Genomic DNA, 22,352 nt, shown 5'->3' with positions numbered 1-22,352 from the left:
ACACATACACACACACACATACACTTCTATTTATAGGTAAGGCTGGTACTCACTAGCATACACCAGTATGGGGCAACTGATCACAACCAGCATCTGCTATGTTTGGTCTGTCAATGCTATACCAGTTTTTAAAAAGTGTGAACAACCATCCTTATTTACAAGCATTCTTAAATTATAAAATGTCTTCCATGTGTAACACTCTGTTTGTATTCTGCCTTCTACACACAGTGACATTCCAGGAGTTAAAAAGGCTCTCTTAACCTCTGGTTTCAAACTAGAGTGCCATCCCTTTCCCACTGCCCCCCCTCAAAAAGGGTTTCTACATATGCCTTGCTCTGTATTTCTCAGCTCTCACTACGCATAACTTATTTAGTTCTACGTCAGGTAAGTTCTTCTGTATACACTGAAACATTTTTAGCTTTCTTCCTCCACTCTTTCTGTCTACCTTCTAAGCTTTGTCCAGTTTTCTTAGGAAATCTCCATTTCATTCCAGTATCATAAGCATGACTATTAAACCAGGAGTGATGGCAGTGACACAGTTATATAAAGAAAACAAAAGGCAAAACAAAACTCCAGTTTCATCAACCTCTGAAATCTGTAAACACATACAGGAGTCCTTTCAGAATTCACAAACATCACTATCTCATCCATTCCTCCTCCACAATTACCAGCATCACAGAGGTAGAAAATGTATTTAAAAGTTGTGCTTTTAATTTAATATATTGCAATTTACATAATTGCTAGTATTATAACCTCCCACCACACAGCTAACCACTTCTAACTCATTCTCTATTATATATATTACAATATATCTCTAACATTATAATATTTTTATATGCTATATAATAATCATTTTTTGTCTACTTCCCCTACTAGAACATCCTAATTTCCCTGATGGCAGGATTCAACTCAGTAACACATTTATCATTGTAACCCCAATGACTAAGCCCTTCGTAAATGCATGTTGAAATCTAACTATTGCTTTCTTCTACTTCATTTTACAAGGGTATAATAATATGAGCTATTTGGGGCAACTAGGCTTTTGTAGACTAGGTAGCCTAAGACTTTATTATCACATTTAGAACACTATTTGAGGGAGAAATCTATCATAGTTTAAAAGAAATAATTTATAAGTAAACTTCTGAAACTTAATCTTTTTGAAAATCCATAGCTTCATGGGAGCCTTAGCAACCTTGTAGTCCAATCCCATCATTTACAGAGGAAATGAGCTCACACAGGTTTAAGAGGCTTGCCAGTGACAGAGCAAAGTCAGTGACAGAGCCAGGTCCACAAAGATTGCCTTCTCATCCCATTGATTTTTCTGTTACATCATGGAAACCAGAAAAAAAGAAAAGTGTGATGTGATTGTGTAGTTTGTATATATACATATACTAACACACACATACATGCATGCATATTACATATATATTCCACATTCTTCTACTTTCAGTTAATAATTATAAAGATTTAAGTTATTTTAAACAGTATGTCAGAGTTTATTCAGTTAATCAACTATGTATTTATAATATATGAATCCTATCAATCATAATTGGCTAAGGAATACATGATAAGGATTTCCACATATATTTAGAGACAAATTACAAAGTTCACATTAAATAAAAACCAAACTATCAGTAGTTAGTGTTCAAATTGTATATTCTGATAGAGTATATTCTGATTACACATTAAAAAGTCCTTTTATGTATTCTAACTTAAATGTTAGTACTCATTTTGTTCTTATTACTTGTATATGCTTGTGTATATATTTAGAGGTGACACTGTCCCAACAACCTATATATACTATTTAACGCAACTTAAAAATGGGAGGTGTAGATACAGTCAATAGTAAATAAATATACAATGTATTTTGTACCAAGCACCCCTAATATACTATAATTTTGATAGAGAAAAACTAAATTCACTATGGCAGATGAAGACTTCTTAGCTATCTTGAAGCCCTAAAAACTTAGCCAAACTATTGTTCAATGTGCACACAGTTTGTGTCTTCATGCTCAGATGTTGTTGAAACAGCAGACTTAAAAGAAATAATGTCAATGAATCCTACCAAGCACTATACATGACCTCTGGGGTAATTAGCAATCATTCAAAAGCAACAAGACTAAAATGTTCTATTCTTTATTACTGTCAGCTCTTATCTTGATCAGCATTTTAATAAAGATGGTTCGTTTCTAAGACAGTTTCATGAATCAGTCATAATTACATTCTGACATGCAGTGAATAGTAAAGCAAAACTAAATATCACTTCATCAACCTTTCTAACCTTTATGCAAGTATTAACTGTAAATAATTTTTACACAGTCCTACAACAGAAAATCTGCATATTTCTTAGCTTTGTGCATACTTTACCCCAAATGAATTTCCTGTGACCTATACCTGAAAAACACAATCAGCCATAATTATCCAGTTTTGTGAGATGTTCAGGTGTTGCCTTTCAGAGTTCAAATCAACTTCAAGTATAAAAGGCTACTTTATTCTACAAATGGCACAATATGCAAAATGGGTTAAGTAGCCAAAAGCATCTCAGAGCATTGTGGCTTGAAAGAAGTCTATCCAGAATCAAAACGTCATAGTAAAACTACTCTAAAGCAGGGCAATGCTTATAAAAATAGCTTCACAGATTACACATTAAGGAATGGATCACTGATGACTACTGCAGAAAGTCCTATAATTAAAATACGTTAAAAGAATAATATTAATTAGAAGGAAACCTGAGCACTGAAGTATTTGAAGGGTAGTTTTTTTAAACGTAGTTTCAAAGTAGCTAATAAAGAGATTGAACATTTATCAGAATTATAAAACTTACTTAGAGATGCTATTCTGATATTGAGGATAATATACAAATTATTTCAGCACCTCCTTCCCCCAACAAAATATCTGATTTACTTTAGAGTTCTGAAATAGAGCATTTCTTCTTCTTTTTTTTTTTTTTTTTTTTTGCTGAGGACTAATTTAAAAAAAAATATTTTGGATAGACAAAGTGAACATAATTCAACTACCAGAAAAAGTTGATAACTGCATTTTAGGTGATTTATTGTTTCAGTGCTTCAGAAAATTTCAAAATAAATGCAATGCTTTCTCAAACTCCTGAGCTCAAGTAATCCACCTGCCTCAGAATAAATGCAATGCTTTCTCAAGAATAATTTCTTGATTTCCCAGTAGTGGATATCGGACAAATTGACTAATCTGGACACAGGTTCTCAAACCTATGTTTTAACTATGCCTCTTGAATAAACAAAGTTTGCAGTAAATCTACTAATATTTTTAACCAAACTGATTTCCACTTAAAAACTTAAATTCTGTGGAACAGTAACCTACTTACCATTTTACTTTGTGTAATTTCAATTTGAAAACAAGTTCTTTCCAAAAACAATCTAAAATTATTCCCTATATGTTTTCTTATATTTTCTATTATAAAACAACTTTACTAGAATGTTACTGATTTAAAGGCAAAAGGGAATATAGAAGCATCTTTTTCATGTGGGATTAAAAAATGTATACATCTTTTATGTGATAATTTTTGTTTAACTTTTCCATTTAGCTTTCTTAAGCATGATTCCCATCTCTTATTGGAGGTGCAAGCAAAGAAGAAAAAAGAAGTGTTGATTTAAGAAAACAGATTTCCCAGAAAGAAAAAAAAAACTGATTAAGGTTTAAACAAAAGCTAAAGATGGCTTCCTCTGAGCCCTGATGAGGTCCGCTACCTCATTATGAACAACCGAAAACTTGTGATGCATTTTGTTTCAAGAGAATCCAAAAGTCCTTGGTCTAAAGCAGACGGGGGGGTGCAGGGTCCATTCACTGTCTGTATCACAACCATTATGTAAAAAGTATAAAACACTGCCTTTATGCTGCCAAGCCACAATGACTCTTCCTACATCAAAGGATTTTCACCACTAGGGTTTTTTTCTTCAAAATTTATTCAAGCTAAGGGCAGAGAGACAACGATTCATACACGCTAATTACGCCTAATTATCTATTCCCTTTTCTGACCAGCTTCGGCCAGTGTTATTTGGTATCTGGATTTCTCACAACCTCCCTTTGCCCTGTCCATCCAGCCCAACAGTGAAGGCTTTGAAGAAAACAGTTGTGGCTTTTTAGAGTTTCCTCAATATAGAGTTCAAGCAAATTAAATAATGATTCTGTTAGTTTTGACACATTTATGCATTCAATATGAGGACCTCTTGGTTAATTTGGCAAATTCCTCACATCTCTTCATGGTTGGAATCATAGTAACGCCCTCTCTTACAGGAGCTTCTCCTCATGCTTTCTTTTCATGATCTAAATGAAATGTTTATTGGATTAAAGTTCTTCTCTGCAGACCTCCATGGTGGCCTATGACAAAGAGCTTAAAAGTTCTATTAATTGGCTTGAGTTTTCAGGGAGTGGAAAGGGAGAATTTTATTTCACATTACATCACTAGCCAAGAAAATCGCCACGTGTAATTAAACTAATTTATCTCATCATTCAAAGAACTAGCTAATCCATATTTAAGACACACTTCCTTTAAGCCATTTTTGTCATCAAATAATTGATATCTTGTGATTTAACCAAAAATAACTATTTATTGTTCTAAGAGAAGAGAATTCAAGTCCTAAACAGTATATATTTTACATGTAAGCAATAGCTTGTTTTTTTCCAGAAAACTACAAATATACAATTTACATATTTCATGAAAAATCTTTATTTTTATTTTATATGAGATAATTAGAGAAAATATTTTAAAAGGCATACACCTAAAATTACTTTTCTATACATAGGCCCTGACTAATACAAAGTCTACATTCTGTTATGAAGATGGAAAAGGATTGTATTTTAAATCCACATCACAACCATTTTCATCTTAGATATTTATTAATTGCAAGGACACAGCACAAAAACACCATTACAAATAAAACTTTAGTGCCTGTTACTACAGCCAATTTTCTTAAATAAATTTTCTCAAACATATATGGAATAGGTTAATCTAAGAAAATATCTTGGATAGATTTCCTAGACTTAGTTAGCTAAAACTTGATAATTTTAGAAATATTTTACCATATAAAATGATCATTTTGAGATAAAATTATCTCATATAAAATGATCATTTTATATGGTAAAATATTGAATACCAGAATTCAAATTTCACACTTAAAACGGTTTGTGGGGGAAAGCAACAACTCTTTCCAATTCAGGAGTTGTCTGCTACTTTTGTTCTGTCTTTTGTTTCTTTTAATCTTAAGTATTAAAAAGCCAACTCATAAGTAAAGACATTATCACACTAACAAAGGGTTAATCCCTGCAAGGCTGACTCAGGTGACAACGCAGTAGAGGTCATAGAGGCTGACTGACACTGACCTCAAAGGCTGATTCTGATTATTTAGCACTCTGAAAGCTCTGGTATTGAAAATTATAATGAACAAACTGACAAATCAATTTCACCAATGAAATGAAAACTGTGGCAGGAAAAATGGCAAATATACATTTATTTAGCAAGTCTATAAATCCTAATGCAGGTGGCTGGACAAAGGCTGAACACTGAAGCATTTTATCTAAGGGTTATAATCAAACAACTTTTCTAAAGTTTGTAACTGGAAATCACACCATGGGAATATTCTAGTTTACTATCAGGAAAAATTTTCTTATCGTTGGAAAATTTTTCTCAGGAAATAAAAACATAAAAACTAATATATCACTTAATTTTTTTAAGTTTTATATAAAGGATGCACAACAGTCAAGAAACACTAACAACCAAGTAGAAGATGTGATGTCATTATTTGAACATTAAACAAATTACAAAAGTAGCAATAATAAGAACAAAATTGTTACTACCTCAGATTATAAAGTATCACTTCTTTATGTTACATATTTAAACCGAACAAATAAATCAGATAGTGATGCCTTCCAAATGGGCAACTCTTTATTAGGAAAAGGAAAATTCATATTTATAAGAGTTAATGCTGGAATTATTTTTCTCTAATCGAATCATCTGAAATTCATCAAAGAGAAAATTCTATTGTAGAATGCCTTGTTGGTTATTTTTCAGCAGTTTAGTTATCATTCAGTAATCTAATCATCAAACATTTAATTTTAAGAAGAAATTTAAAAGTTAAGAAAGAAGATAGCATGCTAAGCTGTCATTGTGAATGAGAATCAAAGTGCTAAATTACTGATATTAAAATCTATCATTGTGTGCAAAAACACTACATACAATCTTGCACAGGAACATTTCCCCTGGGGAGATTATTTTAGATTATTTCACACTGTTAAATTGATCAAGAGAATCATAAAAAGAAAGCTAATGAAATTCACATTGAGAATTTTTTTAACCTTAAAACTTATGAATAGCATTTATCTCTTTTAGGGTTCATTATGGAATGAAACAAACTAAATGGTTTATGAAAGTGTAAGTGATGGAGTAAACAGACAGATTTTTACCCAAATGGAAAAATTTGTGTAAAATATCACGAATTGCTGGACCTTGATCAGATGAGAATAGCAATGCTTGCCAGGCAATCTAATCTTCAAGAAGGCTAGTAATAGTAAGTTGAAAGTAACCTAATAAACTATTCTTCTGTTCAAAATATCAACTGGTTCTCTTTTCCTTTTAACCACACTAATTTTAAATAATGTTTACAAATGCAGTGAGATTATACTCCATAAATACTATTCAATGAATGTACATTTAAGATATATTATTCCTTTTAAATGTATGAAATTGAAGATATTTCTAAGAAAGTTGATCCTAACAAAGCTGATATTTCTCAAGTTACTAAATTATCTGAAATTGATACTGAACCACTATCTTTGCTTTTGGTTCACTCACCAAGCTTCCTCCCTTCGATCAACCATTTATCCAGCAAGCTCTTGGAATGCCCCTTTCTCCAAGATCTACTAATAAATCTATGCTGACACAGGATTTTCATCACATAAAACAAGTCATACTTCATAGAAAAAAAAACGTGCTATTGACATATGTCGTTTTAAGCAATTGTTTGCCCTTTGTATATTATATAGATCAGGGCCAGCAAACTTCCTGTAAAGGGTCAGATAGTAAATATGTTAGGCTTTGAAAGCCATTAAGTCTCCACTGCAGCTACTCAACTCTGCAACCGTACTCCAAAAAGAGCCATAGGTAATACATAAATAAATGAGCATAAAATTTTTCAATAAAACTTGATTTATAAAAACAGGCAGCAGGTCAGATTTGGCCACTGGCTATAGTTTGTCCACCCTGATATAAACTATCACAGGCTACTTTAAAATACTTTCAGTGCAGAGGGTAAAATGAATGCCTTTAACTTTATAAAATGATGCTATATAGATACCAACAAATGCTTTAACAATTATATTTGTCTTTGGGAGGCCAAGGCGGGTGGATCACGAGGTCAGGAGATTGAGACCATCCTGGCTAACGTGGTGAAACCCCGTCTCTACTAAAAATACAAAAAATTAGCTGGGCGTGGTGGAAGGCACCTGTAGTCCCAGCTACTTGGGAGGCTGAGGCAGCAGAATGGCATGAACCTGGGAGGTGAAGCTTGCAGTGAGCCGAGATCTCGCCACTGCACTCCAGCCTGGGCGACAGAGCAAGACTCCATCTCAAAAAAAAAAAAATAAAATAAAACAAAACAATTATATTTGTTCTTATACTTTAGGAGAATTACCTAAGTTTTATTAATCTTGGTAAAATCAAGATACTAAGTCATATGATCAGAAAGAAATTTCAAGTTAAAGTACAGACTTATTGAAGGAGGGACAATTATTATAATTACAACCAAGAGAATAAGAATTACCTAAATTTTTCTATTTAAATACAACACAAAACATATCTTGCTTTTATTTGGAGAAAAATCTGAGTTTTAAATAAATCTGCCAACCTCAAGTAAACAGACTAGTGACAGTTATTTTATGAAAATTATTTTTCTCAATGAACTGATTACTGAAAATAAAATTTTTAATTACAGTTCTCATACTTCTATGTCTTTTCCCTGCATGGTAAACATCCTTTCCCACTTTTCTTGGTAACTTACTTGTCTTTTAAGTCTCAGTTTAAGCATCATCAGCTCTTTGGAAAAATACTCCTGACATGTGCTACCACCTCCACTCAAACTGCCAGTGTGGGTCAGGGCCCCTTTTCTTTTTCTTTTTTTCCCCATTTTCGTGTGTGTGTGTGTGTGTGTATGTGTGTGTATGTTTAAGACAATGTCTCGCTCTGTCGCCCACACTGGAATCCAGTGGTGCAATCGTGGCTCACTGCAGCCTGGAACTCCTGGGCTCAAGCAATCCTCCCACCTCAGCTTCCTGAGTAGCTGGGACCACAGGCATCCACCACCATGCCTGACTAATTTTTTTATTTTTTTGTAGAGATGAGGTCTTGTCATGTTGCCCAGGCTGATCTCAAACTACTCAAGCAATCCTCCAACCTCAGTCTCCCAAAGCACTGGGATTACAGGCCTGAGCCACCACACCCAGCCCAGGCCCCTTTATTTATTTATTTTTTATTATTATTATACTTTAAGTTCCAGGGTACATGTGCACAACATGCAGGTTTGTTACATATCTATACCATATCTATACATGTGCCAAGTTGGTGTGCTGCACCCGTTAACTCGTCATTTACATTAGGTATATCTCCTAATGCTATCCCTCCCCCCTCCCCACACGGCATGACAGGCCCCAGTGTGTGATGTTCCCCACCCTGTGTCCAAGTGTTTGCATTGTTCAATTCCCACCTATGAGTGAGAACATGCGGTGTTTGGTTTTCTGTCCTTACGATAATTTGCTCAGAATGATGGTTTCCAGCTTCATCCACGTCCCTACAAAGGACATGAACTCATCATTTTTTATGGCTGCACAGTATTCCATGGTGTACATGTGCCACACTTTCTTAATCCAGTCTATCATTGATGGACATTTGTGTTGGTTCCAAGTGTTTGCTCTTGTGAATAGTGATGCAATAAACATATGTGTGCATGTGTCTTTATAGCAGCATGATTTATAATCCTTTGGGTATATGCCCAGTAATGGGATGCCTGTGTCAAATGGTATTTCTAGTTCTAGTTCCTTGAGGAACCGCCACACTGTCTTCCACAATGGTTGAACTGGTTTACAGTCCCACCAACAATGTAAAAGCATTCCTATTTCTCCACATCCTCTCCAGCACCTGTTGTTTCCTGATTTTTTAATGATTGCCATTCTAAAACTGGTGTGAGATGGTATCTCATTGTGGTTTGGATTTGCATTTCTCTGATGACCAGTGATGATGAGCATTTTTTCATGTGTCTGTTGGCTGCATAAATGTCTTCTTTTGAGAAGTGTCTGTTCATATCCTTCACCCACTTTTTGATGGGGTTGTTTGACTTTTTCTTGTAAATTTGTTTGAGTTCTTTGTAGATTCTGGATATTAGCCCTTTGTCAGATGAGTAGATTGCAAAAATTTTCTCCCATTCTGTAGGTTGCCTGTTCACTCTGATGGTAGTTTCTTTTGCTGTGCAGAAGCTCTTTAGTTTCATTAGATCCCATTTGTCAATTTTAGCTATTGTTGCCATTGCTTTTGGTGTTTTAGACATGAAGTCCTTGCCCATGCCTATGTCCTGAATGGTATTGCCTAGGTTTTCTTCTAGGGTTTTTATGGTTTTAGGTCTAACATTTAAGTCTTTAATCCATTTTGAATTAATTTTTGTATAAGGTGTAAGGAAGGGATCCAGTTTCAGCTTTCTACATATGGCTAGCCAGTTTGCCCAGCACCATTTATTAACTAGGGAAAGCTTTCCCCATTTCTTGTTTTTGTCAGGTTTCTCAAAGATCAGATGGTTGCAGATGTGTGGTATTATTTCTGGGGGCTCTATTCTGTTCCATTGGTCTATGTATCTGTTTTGGTACCAGTACCATGCTGTTTTGGTTACTGTATCCTTGTAGCATAGTTTGAAGTCAGGTAGCGTGATGCCTCCTGCTTTCTTTTGGCTTAGGGTGTCTTGGCAATGTGGGCTCTTTTTTGATTCCATATGAACTTTAAAGTAGTTTTTTCCAATTCGGTGAAGAAAGTCATTGGTAGCTTGATGGGGATGGCACTGAATCTGTAAATTGCCTTGGGCAGTATGGCCATTTTCACGATATTGATTCTTCCTATCCATGAGCATGGAATGTTCTTCCAATTTGTTTGTGTCCTCTTTTATTTCATTGAGCAGTGGTTTGCAGTTCTCCTTGAAGAGGTCCTTCACATCCCTTGTAAGTTGGATTCCAAGGTATTTTATTCTCTTTGAAGCAATTGTGAATGGGAGTTCACTCATGATTTGGCTCTCTGTTTGTCTGTTATTGCTGTATAAGAATGCTAGTGATTTTTGTACATTGATTTTGTATCCTGAGACTTTGCTGAAGTTGCTTGTCAGCTTAAGGAGATTTTGGGCTGCGATGATGGGGTTTTCTAAATATACAATCATGTCATCTGCAAACAGGGACAATTTGACTTCCTCTTTTTCTAATTGAATACCCTTTATTTCTTTCTCTTGCCTGATTGCCCTAGCCAGAACTTCCAACACTATGTTGAATAGGAGTGGTGAGAGAGGGCATCCCTGTTTTGTGCCAGTTTTCAAAGGGAATGCTTCCAGTTTTGCCCATTCGGTATGATATTGGCTGTGGGTTTGTCATAAATAGCTCTTATTATTTTGAGATACATCCCATCAATACCTAGTTTATTGAGAGTTTTTAGCATGAAGGGCTGTTGAATTTTGTCAAAGGTCTTTTCTACATTTATTGAGATAATCATGTGGTTTTTGTCTTTGGTTCTGCTTATGTGATGGATTACTTTTATTGATTTGCGTATGTTGAACCAGCCTTGCATCCCAGGGAAGAAGCCAACTTGATCATGGTGGATAAGCTTTTTGATGTGCTGGTGGATTCGGTTTGCCAGTATTTTATTGAGGAGTTTTGCATCGATCTTCATCAGGGATATTAGTCTAAAATTCTCTTTTTTTGTTGTGTCTCTGCCAGGCTTTGGTATCAGGATGATTTTGGCCTCATAAAACGAATTAGGGAGGATTCCCTCTTTTTCTATTGATTGGAATAGCTTCAGGAGGAATGGTACCAGCTCCTCCTTGTACCTCTGGTAGAATTCGGCTGTGAATCCATCTGGTCCTGGACTTTTTTGGATTGGTAGGCTATTAATTTTTGCCTCAATTTCAGAACCTGTTATTGGTCTATGCACGGATTCAACTTCTTCCTGGTTTAGTCTTGGGAGGGTGTATGTGCTGAGGAATTTATCCATTTCTTCTAGATTATCTAGTTTATTTGCATAGAGGTGTTTATAGTATTCTCTGATGGTAGTTTGTATTTCTGTGGGATCGGTGGTGATATCCCCTTTATCATTTTTTATTGTGTCTATTTGATTCTTCTATCTTTTCTTCTTTATTAGTCTTGCTAGTGGTTTATCAATTTTGTTGACCTTTTCAAAAAATAAGCTCCTGGATTCGTTGATTTTTTGAAGGGTTTTTTGTGTCTCTATCTCCTTCAGTTCTGCTCTGTTCTTAGTTATTTCTTGCCTTCTGCTAGCTTTTGAATGTGTTTGCTCTTGCTTCTCTAGTTCTTTTAATTGTGATGTTAGGGTGTCAATTTTAGATCTTTCCTGCTTTCTCTTGTGGCCATTTAGTGCTATAAATTTCCCTCTACACACTGCTTTAAATGTGTCCCAGAGATTCTGGTATGTTGTGTCTTTGTTCTCATTGGCTTCAAAGAACATCTTTATTTCTGCCTTCATTTCTTTATGTACCCAGTAGTTCATTCAGGAGCAGGTTATTCAGTTTCCATGTAGTTGAGCGGTTTTGAGTGAGTTTCTTAATCCTGAGTTCTAGTTTGATTGCACTGTGGTCTGAGAGACAGTTTGTTATAATTTCTGTTCTTTGACATTTGCTGAGGAGTGCTTTACTTCCAACTATGTGGTCAATTTTGGAATAAGTGTGATGTGGTGCTGAGAAGAATGTATATTCTGTTGATTGGGGGTGGAGAGTTCTGTAGATGTCTATTAGGTCTGCTTGGTGCAGAGCTGAGTTCAATTCCTGGATATCCTTGTTAACTTTCTGTCTTGTTGATCTGTCTAATGTTGACAGTGGGGTGTTAGAGTCTCCCATTATTATTGTGTGGGAGTCTAAGTCTCTTTGTAGGTCTCTAAGGACTTGCTTTATGAATCTGGGTGCTCCTGTATTGAGTGCATACATATTTAAGATAGCTCTTCTTGTTGAATTGATCCCTTTACCATTATGTAATGGCCTTCTTGGTCTCTTTTGATCTTTGTTGGTTTAAAGTCTGTTTTATCAGAGACTAGGATTGCAACCACTGCTTCTTTTTTTGTTTTCCATTTGCTTGGTAGATCTTCCTCCATCCCTTTATTTTGAGCCCATGTGTGTCTCTGCACCTGAGATGGGTCTCCTGAATACAACATACTGATGGGTCTTGACTCTTTATCCAATTTGCCACTCTGTGTCTTTTAATTGGAGCATTTAGCCCATTTACATTTAAGGTTAATATTGTTATGTGTGAATTTGATCCTGTCATTATGATGTTAGCTGGTTATTTTGCTCATTAGTTGATGCAGTTTCTTCCTGGCCTTGATGGTCTTTACAATTTGGCATGTTTTTGCAGTGGCTGGTACCAGTTGTTCCTTTCCATGTTTAGTGCTTCCTTCAGGAGCTCTTTTAAGGCAGGCCTGGTGGTAACAAAATCTTTCAGCATTTGTTTGTCTGTAAAGGATTTTATTTCTCCTTCACTTATGAAGCTTAGTTTGGCTAGATATGAAATTCTGGGTTGAAATTCTTTTCTTTAAGAATGTTGAATATTGGCCCCCACTCTCTTCTGGCTTGTAGGATTTCTGCTGAGATATCTGCTGTTAGTCTGATGGGCTTCCCTTTGTGGGTAACTCGACCTTTCTCTCTGGCTGCCCTTAACATTTTTTCCTTGATTTCGACTTTGGTGAATGTGACAATTACGTGTCTTGGAGTTGTTCTTCTCAAGGAGTATCTTTGTGGCATTCTCTGTATTTCCTGAATTTGAATGTTGGCCTGCCTCACTAGGTTGGGGAAGTTCTCCTGGATAATATCCTGAAGAGTATTTTCCAACTTGGTTCCATTCTCCCCATCACTTTCAGGTACACCAGTCAGACGTAGATTTGGTCTTTTCACATAGTCCCATATTTCTTGGAGTCTTTGTTCATTGCTTTTTACTCTTTTTTCTCTAAACTTCTCACTTCATTTCATTCATCTGATCTTCAATCACTGATACCCTTTCTTCCACTTGATCAAATCCGCTACTGAAGCTTGTGCATGCATCACATAGTTCTCGTGCCATGGTTTTCAGCTCCATCAGGTCATTTAAGGACTTCTCTGCACTGTTTTTTCTAGTTAGCCATTCATCTAATCTTTTTTCAAGGTTTTTAGCTTTTTTGAGCTAGGTTCAAATATCCTCCTTTAGCTCAGAGAAGTTTGTTATTACTGATCATCTGAAGCCTTCTTCTCTCAAGTCGTCAAAGTCATTCTCCGTCCAGCTTCGTTCCATTGCTGGCGAGGAGCTGCGTTCCTTTGGAGGAGAAGAGGCGCTCTGATTTTTAGCATTTTCAGCTTCTCTGCTCTGGTTTCTCCCCATCTTTGTGGTTTTATCTACCTTTGGTCTTTGATGATGGCAACCAACGTACAGATGGGGTTTTGGTGTGGATGTCCTTTCTGTTTGTTAGTTTTCCTTCTAACAGTCAGGACTCTCAGCTGCAGGTCTGTTGGAGTTTGCTGGAGGTCCATTCCAGACCCTGTTTGCCTGGGTATCAGCAGCGAAGGCTGCAGAATAGCAAATATTGCAGAACAGTAAATGTTGCTGCCTGATCCTTCCTCTGGAAGCTTCATCTCAGAGGGGCACCCAGCAGTAGGAGGTGTCAGTCGGCCCCTACTGAGAGGTGTCTTCCAGTTAGGCTGGGAGTCAGAGACCCACTTGAGAGGCAGTCTGTCCGTTCTCAGATCTCAAACTCCGTGCTGGGAGAACCCCTACTCTCTTGAAAGCTGTCAGACAGGGACTTTTAAGTATGCAGAAGTTTCTGCTGCCTTTTGTTCAGCTATGCCCTGCCCCCAGAGGTGGAGTCTACAGAGGCAGGCAGGCCTCCTTGAGCTGCGGTGGGCTCCACCCAGTTCGAGCTTCCAGGACGCTTTGTTTACCTACTCAAGCCTCTGCAAGGGCAGATGCCCCTCCCCCAGCCTCGCTGCCACCTTGCAGTTCAATCTCAGACTGCTGTGCTAGCAGTGAGCAAGCTCCATGGGCTTGGGACCCTCCGAGCCAGGCACAGGATATAATCTGGTGTGCCATTTGCTAAGGCCGTTGGAAAAGCGCAGTATTTGGGTGGGAGTGTCCCAATTTTCCAGGTACCGTCTGTCATGGCTTCCCTTTCCTAGGAAAGGGAATTCCCCGACCCATTGCGCTTCCTGGGTGAGGCAATGCCCCGCCCTGGTCCGTGGGCTGCACCCACTGTCTGACAAGCCCCAGTGAGATGAACCCAATACCTCAGTTGGAAAGGCAGAAATCACCCATCTTCTGCATTGCTTACACTGGGAGCTGTAGACTGGATCTGTTCCTATTTGGCCATCTTGGAACCTCCTAGGGCCCCTTTATTTTTTAGCATCCTTTAGTTAACTCAATTACAGAAGTTCTCACATAATATGATAAAAATTTTTATTGTCTGACTTATAGATCAGAAGAAGAAAATGTTTAGTCAGATTCAATGACCACCAATATTTTCTTACCACAATATCTCCATTTATGTTATTAATTTTGACTGGTGGTATAAAATCTTAAAGTTGTTTATTGAGGGAACTTCACTAAGGACTATAAATCCTAAATTATCATATATCCAAAATATATATCTGTGGGTGTAGAGGTACATGACAGCCTAGCTGACCAGATGTCACCTTTTTTAAAAATTGAATATAGTAAAAACTGTTCTCTTCTCTTCTAGTATCTACTTGTAATTTACAAGCCTCAGACCAGCTTGACTTCTTTTCCCATTGATTTTTCTTCCATATGATTGTAAGATTCTTTTTATAATCCTTCAGGTTCAGGTTCAGTTGTGCATCAAAAAAAGTATGATTCTTTTTTTTGTTTGTTTTTGAGACAGAGTCTCGCTCTTGTCCAGGCTGGAGTGCAGTGGTACCATCTTGGCTCACTGCAACCTCCGCCCTCCAGGTTCAAGCTATTCTCCTGCCTCAGCCTTCCAAGTAGCTGGGATTACAGGCACCCACCTCATGGCCAGCTAATTTTTTTGTATTTTTAGTAGAGATGGGGTTTCGCCATGTTAGCTAGGCTGGTTTTGAACTCCTGACCTCAAGTAATCCACCTACCTTGGCCTCCCAAAGTGTTAGGATTACAGGTGTGAGCCACTGCGCCCAGCCAAAAATGTATGATTCTTGATGGGGGGATCATACAATGGGAAATAAACAATGAACACTTTGAATCTAGACTTTCAACCTAACTTTCATGAAAGTTTTCTTCTGATTTATCTTTGTGTTTTCTTTTTTAGAAATATGAGTTATGTGAATGTATGATCTCTGCTGTCTGCTTTCCATATCTAGCATTTTTTTCTGCAGTAGTGTTCATCTCTGATTATTCCAGCATCATTTTATATGATCTTTCATAAGTTTGGTCTCTTTATCACTGATTTTATTTTCAGCAGTGTTGATTCTATCATTTGCTTTTTCTAAGATGTTTTTCCTTTTCTTAATGGTCTGCTCTCAGTTTATTTGAGAGCTGCTCTGCCAGCTCACTTATCATCTAATCTTATAATTATTTCATGTCTAATCTCTTATGTCATCAGTACCATGACTACTTTACACGTGCTTTTACTTGTTAGTTCATCTCTGCCTCTCCCCCTGCTCCTGCTCCTTCCTCCCTGTGCCTGTCATCCCATTTATTTTTGTAATAATGGTCTCTACAGATAGGACCCATGTTCAATCCCTTTTGCTTTTTGCTGATTTCTCAACTTTGATTATGAGTTCTCCTAGTCAGGTCTGCTGATTTCCAAAGAGGAGTGAGCAAAATTCACCTGTTCAAAAATGGTTTTCGTTATAAAAATAATACAAGATCATTCCAGAAATCTTAGAAAAGTCTAAAAGAGAAAATTTAAATCACTCATAATCTTAATATCCAGAAATAGGTTCTATTAACATTTTGGGATATTTCTTTCCAGTATTTTTTCATGCATGTGTGTTATTTCCACAGTTGAGACAGGAATAGATGCACCTTTGCATCATACTTTTCCACTCACATTATCTGTAAACATTATTCTACATTATCGAAAGCTTTTGAAAAATATTCCGTATAACTGTTATATCCCCTCGTGACTGCATCATCATTTACCTAACTGTTCCTCTAAATGTGTAAGAGAAAGCTGAAACAAAATTCCTGTGCCCACAACTGTCTTTTTATTGTTATCCTATTTATTTTTTTGTTTCTATGATAAAACATGGCTCTAAGTTCCTAAATTACTAAAAAAAAAGAAAAAAGAAAAAAAACCTGCTCTTCTTTTCCTTTATAACTAAAAACTAAGAAAGAGATTTATGCTTTCGGCCAAGGCAGAGTAATTGGAACTGGATTTTGCCCTTCTGCAATAAATAACTAAAACACTGGACAAAACATGTGAAACAGCTGATACCAGACATTACGTAATAGGTAGCAAAAGACAGCAATCCCTGAGATATGAGGGAAAAAAATCAGGCAAGCAAGCTGGCCATATTCCCTGGCTTTCTATCTAGATGCAATTTCTAGACTGCAATAGAACAATCTAAATGAGTTGAAGAGACAGTCCTCAGAGTTTTGGGATGCTGAAACAGTTGGAATTTGCACAGTAAGAGTTCAGCACAGGAAAATGCTATGCAGAAGAAAAGTTCCAGATATCTGCATAGGGAATGTAATCTTTGGCTGAATAACAAATTGCATATGAAGAGTTGGGCAAAGAACAATACACATAATCTGGGAGATATAAGCATTCTGATATAGTCAAAGCTGAAATACCTCAATGAATACCATGGGGATTCAGTAAAGAGCTTAGAAAGGTCCTAAAACCTAACACCTAGAAGGGCTAAAACAGACCTGGAATAATGGCTAATCTACATTCACCCTATCAAAGTTTAAAAATAAGCCTCACGCCACTGCACTCCAGCCTGGGCAACAGAGTGAGACTCCGGCACAGGGGGAAAAAAAAAAAGCCTCAAAAAGATCAACCTGATCTGCAAGAAACTTAACCACTTGCCAAAATAAAATTTGACACCCTTAAAGGAAGTAACAGAGACTCAATGTAATAATCACTACATGCAGCATCCAATCATAACTTACTTGACTTGCAAAGAAGCAGGAAAATAGGACTCACAACCAGGGGGAAAAAATCAAACCGTAGAAACAAAACCAGAAATGATGGAATTAACAGACAAGGACCTTAAATAAGCTGACTTCTGCTTCTGGGAAGATGGAGATATACTTTTCCCTATCCCTCCTCATACGTACAATTTAAAACCTCTAGAAATTATATATAAAACAAACATCAAGAGACCCTGAAAAGTAGAAAGAAGGAAAAACAGCTAGACCTGTTCAAGACCTGAAGAACAACAGATGGTGAGGTTCCCTCCTGTGGGACCGACTTTTTTTTTTTTTTTTAATTTTCAGAGACAGGGTATTGCTTTGTTGCCCAGGCTGGAGTACAGTGACACAATCATGGCTCATTGCAGCCTCTACCTCCTGGCCTTGTGTGAGCCTCCTGCCTCAGCTTCCCAAGTAGCTTGGAGGACAGGTACATACCACAATGCCTGGCTAATTTAAAAAAAAATTTTTTTTGTAAAGATGGGCACTCACTATGTTGCTCAGGCTGGTCTCAAACTCTTGTCCTCAAGCGATTCTCCCATGTTGGCCTGCCAAAGCACTGGGATTACAAGTGTGAGCCACAGGGTTTACTTTGACTCATATATCCCAGACTTAGAGCTAAAGAAGCCAGCAACCAAGAAATGCTGATGGAAACATACAAATGAGGCCCCCATAAAAGTCTGTTCTCTTTAGCCAAAGGAGCAGGAAAAGGGCAACTTAACAAAACATAAAACTTTTAGACAATAACTGTTCTAACTAAAGCAAATACCACAGAGAAAAACTGTAGCTCCACCTCCCCAACCATGCTGGCAAAGGCTAAGGGAAGCCTAGAATTCCACCCTCATAAGGCTGTCATGAGGAGTCCCAACACCACTGCCAGGGTGATGTCACAGAAGGCCAAGTAGGAACTGGAACTTTCATCCCAGCCAACCAGTAATGAGCATCCTCCTCCCACAATGGTATCAGTGGAGATCACATGGGAGTCAGAACCCTCTTTCCAGCAGTAACAGATAACAAGGAGCACACCCCAAACCACAGCTCAGGTGTCAATGGAGGCTGAATAGGGAGCCTGGATTTCTAGCTATATCCGGTAATAAAGGAAGCAAGCAGTGCCTCCCCTTCTCTTGACAGAATAATGTCTAAAAAGAGCTAACTAAAACAGAAAGTTCAAATAAGATCCACAAAGACAAACAGAATAACAATCTATTTTGTAGAATGAGATGTTGCCCAATTTGAAAAAAGAAAAGATAAGGCCAGGCACAGTGGGTCACACCTGTAATCTCAGCATTTTGGGAGGCTGAGGTGGGCGGATCACCTGAGGTCAGGAATTTGAGACTAGCCTGGCCAACATGGTGAAACTCCATCTCTACCAAAAATACAAAAATTGGCTGGGTGTGGTGGCATATGCCTGTAATCCCAGCTACTCAGGAGGCTGAGGAATGAGAATCACTTGAACCCAGGAGGCAGATGTTGCAGTGAGCCAAGATCGTGCCACTGCACTCCAGCCTGGGTGACAGAGCAAGACTCCATCTCAGTTAATCAATCAGTCAATCAATAAAATAAGCACATGAAAAGATACTCAATATCATTAATCATTTGGGAAATGCAAATCAAAACCATAATAAGATATCACTTCACACCCACTGGGATGGTTATTATCAAAAAAAAAAAAAAGGAAAAAGAAAAGTGTTGGGGAAAATGCAGAGAAACTGGAATGCTTGTGTATTGCTGATGGGAACGTAATATGGTACAGCTGCTATGGAAAACAGTATGGTAGTTCCTCAAGAAATTAAACATACAATTACCATAAGATGTAGCAATTTCAGTTCTGGGTATGTACACAAACGAATTGAAAGCAGGGACTCAAACCGATATTTGTACACAAATGTTCAAAGCAGAATATTCATAATAGCTGAAAGGTAGAAACAACCCAAATGCCCATTGGCAGGTGAACGGATAAACAAAATGTGGCATATCCTTACAATGGAATATTATTATGCCATAAAAAGGATTAGAATTCTGACACATGTTACAAACATAAACCTTAGAGACACTGTGCTAAGTGAAATAAGCCAGAAAGAAAAAGACAAATATTAGGTAATTCCACTTAAATGAAGTATCTAGAAAAGACAAATTCACAGAGGCAGACAGCAGAATGGTGGTAAGCAGGGTTGGGAAAGGGGGACAATGGGTGGTTATCATTTAGTGAGTACAGAGTTTCAGTTTCATAAGATGAAAAATTCTGGAGATGAATCATGGTGGTGCTTGTACAACAATGTGAATGCACTTAAGGCCACTGAACTGTACACTTAAAAATCATTAAAATAGGGCAGGTGTGGTGACTCTTGCCTTTAATCCCAACACTTTGGGAGGTGGAGGCAGGCAAATCACTTGAGCCCTGGAGTTTGAGACCAGCCTGGGAAACATAGTGAAACCCTGTCTCTACAAAAAATACAAAAGTTAGCTGGGCATGGTGGAATACGCCTATAGTCCCAGCTACTCAGGAGGCTGGGGCAGGAGGATCGCCTGAGCCTGGGGAGGTTGAGGCTGCAGTAAGCTATGATTGTGCCACTGCACTCCAGCCTGGGCAACACCGTGAGACCCTGTCTCAAAATGTATTAAAATAGTAATTTTTGTTATGTATATTTTCCACAATAAAAAATTTGGTTAAAATGTTAAGATTCAAAGTCTCATGACAAATTATGAAAATGTCAGTTTCCATTGTAAATCACTTATACCAAAAATCAGGAAGACCTCAAACTGAATGTAAAGAAATGGCAACATCAAGACGGCAGAGACGTTAGAATTATCTGATAAAGATTTTAAAGCAGTCATGATAACAATGTTTCAACAGACGGTTACAAATACACTTGAAAAGAAGGAGCAATGCTACTCAATAATATTTAAAAGCTCCATTCACAAGCAGTATTCAACTACTGTAAATCTGGCCAGGTGCGGTGGCTAACACCTGTACTCCCAGCACTTTGGGAGGCCAAGGCGGGCAGATCACTTGAGGTAAGGAGTTTGAGACCAGCCTGGCCAACATGGTGAAACCCCATCTCTACTAAAAATACAAAAATTAGCCTGGTGTAGTGGTGTGCACTTGTAGTCCCAGCTACTCAGGAGGCTAAGGCAGGAAAATTGCTTGAACCTGGGAGGCAGAGGTTGCAGTGAACCAATATTGTACCACTGCACTCTAGCCTGGGTGACAGAGCAAGACTCTGTCTCAAAATAAATAAATAAATAAATAAATAAAATAATTATTATAAATCTGTATGCAACTTATAACACAGCCTCCAAATATGTAAGGCAAATGACAGAATTACAAGAAAAATAGACAAATTCACAATTATAGTGAAAGATGCATCCCCTGAGTCTCTCAGTAATTGATAGGAAAAAAATATGAGAATAAAGATTTGAACAGCATAATTAACAAACCTACACAATAATACAAAACAACTGAAGAGTACTATTTTGAAGAAATATTTTAAAGAAAATATTTACAAAAATTGTCCACATGTTGGGCCATAAAGCAGGCTTTACTAAGAGCTTATATACGTTTTTGTTATTTTTCAATATCCCAAGCAACAAACCACAAGCTTCTGTGGTGAATTACAAACTTGTAACTACTTGGTTTATAGAGAAGAACATTTTTTAAAATGAATTTTACAATATACTTTTTCCTCAACAAATTTCTATCTTGTTTATAATAATTTCTTTTTATTAAACTAAGAGTCTCAATTTGTTTTAAGATTGACTTTTGCTATACCTTTCTCTCAGCTAGGCCAGAATGAAAAGTAACACTAGCATCTGTGAAGAGGCAAAATGTCACTTAAGTTAATATTAAACTACCTTTCCTTACAAAAGAAACTTTATATGCCCAAACAGAAAAGCTTCAGAGAAACCAGCTCTAGTTTTCATTTCATTGATGTTTTGTCATATATGAAAATTCTCTTGAATAAATTAGACATTTTAGACCTTTTCTCATCTAATCTGGTATTTAGTTTCCTGGGAAGTTCAGTCCATTCAACTTTAAATTGTATATTATATCTCTCAGTTCATGTTCACTTTCAAATTGTTACTATTCATTTTGCCTATTAATACTGCTATTATATATTGAAGTATGACTAATTACTGGCCAAAGAAAACAACAAGAAAATATTCGGAGGAAAAAAAAAAAAGTACAGCTACAAAGTTATTCCCTCAGAACCCCTTAACTTGTTTCTTTCTGAGACTTCTCTTTTTATATTTTGTGTATTTTATGCTATATGAAGACACTATTTTTAGCACCTGTTTTTCCTAGCTTCCTCTTTATATTTTGGTATCTGTGTATACCATATTACTTTGGATTCCTAGCATGGAGAAAACGTTGCAAGTCTATGTTCTCCCTAAATGCAAAGCGTGAATATAAAGGGAAAAAAATTACTAACAGCATAAATCTTCCAAAAGTACTTTTCCTACATCTATAAATATCTCCGAGAAATTAAAATCCTTGGGAACCTAAAATTGGTCAAGGAAACAGATGTTTGAATTCTCCTAAGTATAGCATAGGGAATAAAGTTTGGCACCAACAATAATTCCAACCAAAGTACACGTCAAAAAGATTGTCTGATTATGCCTTTAGAATGTCTGAAGGTAAAATATTTTAACCCTTCTTGGGTAAGAATTTTTAAGGTTTCAATTTTTAAAAAATTCTTTATCCTTTCTTCAGATTTGTTGATGTGCATGGGGAGAAAGTATTTATCTAAAATTATGGGAATTATATTTTGGCAAATTTTGCTTTCTCTTACAGGGATTTTTAAATATATTTTACATCCTCAACTAGGTTATAAATAATGTGCCAGAAAAACAGCTTAGTTCATAATTCTATTATCCATTATGCCTAATGCAACACATTGTACATAGTAGGTTCTCAATAAATATTGGCAGAATGTGAAATCATTAAATAATCATGTAAAATATTACTTAAAATTAATAGTAAA

At 36.8% G+C, this 22,352-nt stretch overlaps 1 protein-coding gene across 4 annotated transcripts in view; it reads right to left on the bottom strand.

Annotated features, from left to right (window-relative positions):
* Positions 1-22,352, bottom strand: part of AFG1L (AFG1 like ATPase) — a 235,885-nt gene that overhangs the window by 101,355 nt on the left and 112,178 nt on the right. The window lies entirely within an intron of this gene.

The sequence above is a fragment of the Pongo pygmaeus genome, chromosome 5 (genome assembly GCF_028885625.2).
Source record: "Pongo pygmaeus isolate AG05252 chromosome 5, NHGRI_mPonPyg2-v2.0_pri, whole genome shotgun sequence".
In the NCBI taxonomy this organism is placed as follows: Eukaryota; Metazoa; Chordata; class Mammalia; order Primates; family Hominidae; genus Pongo; species Pongo pygmaeus.
This window is presented reverse-complemented; position numbering and strand designations above follow the sequence as displayed.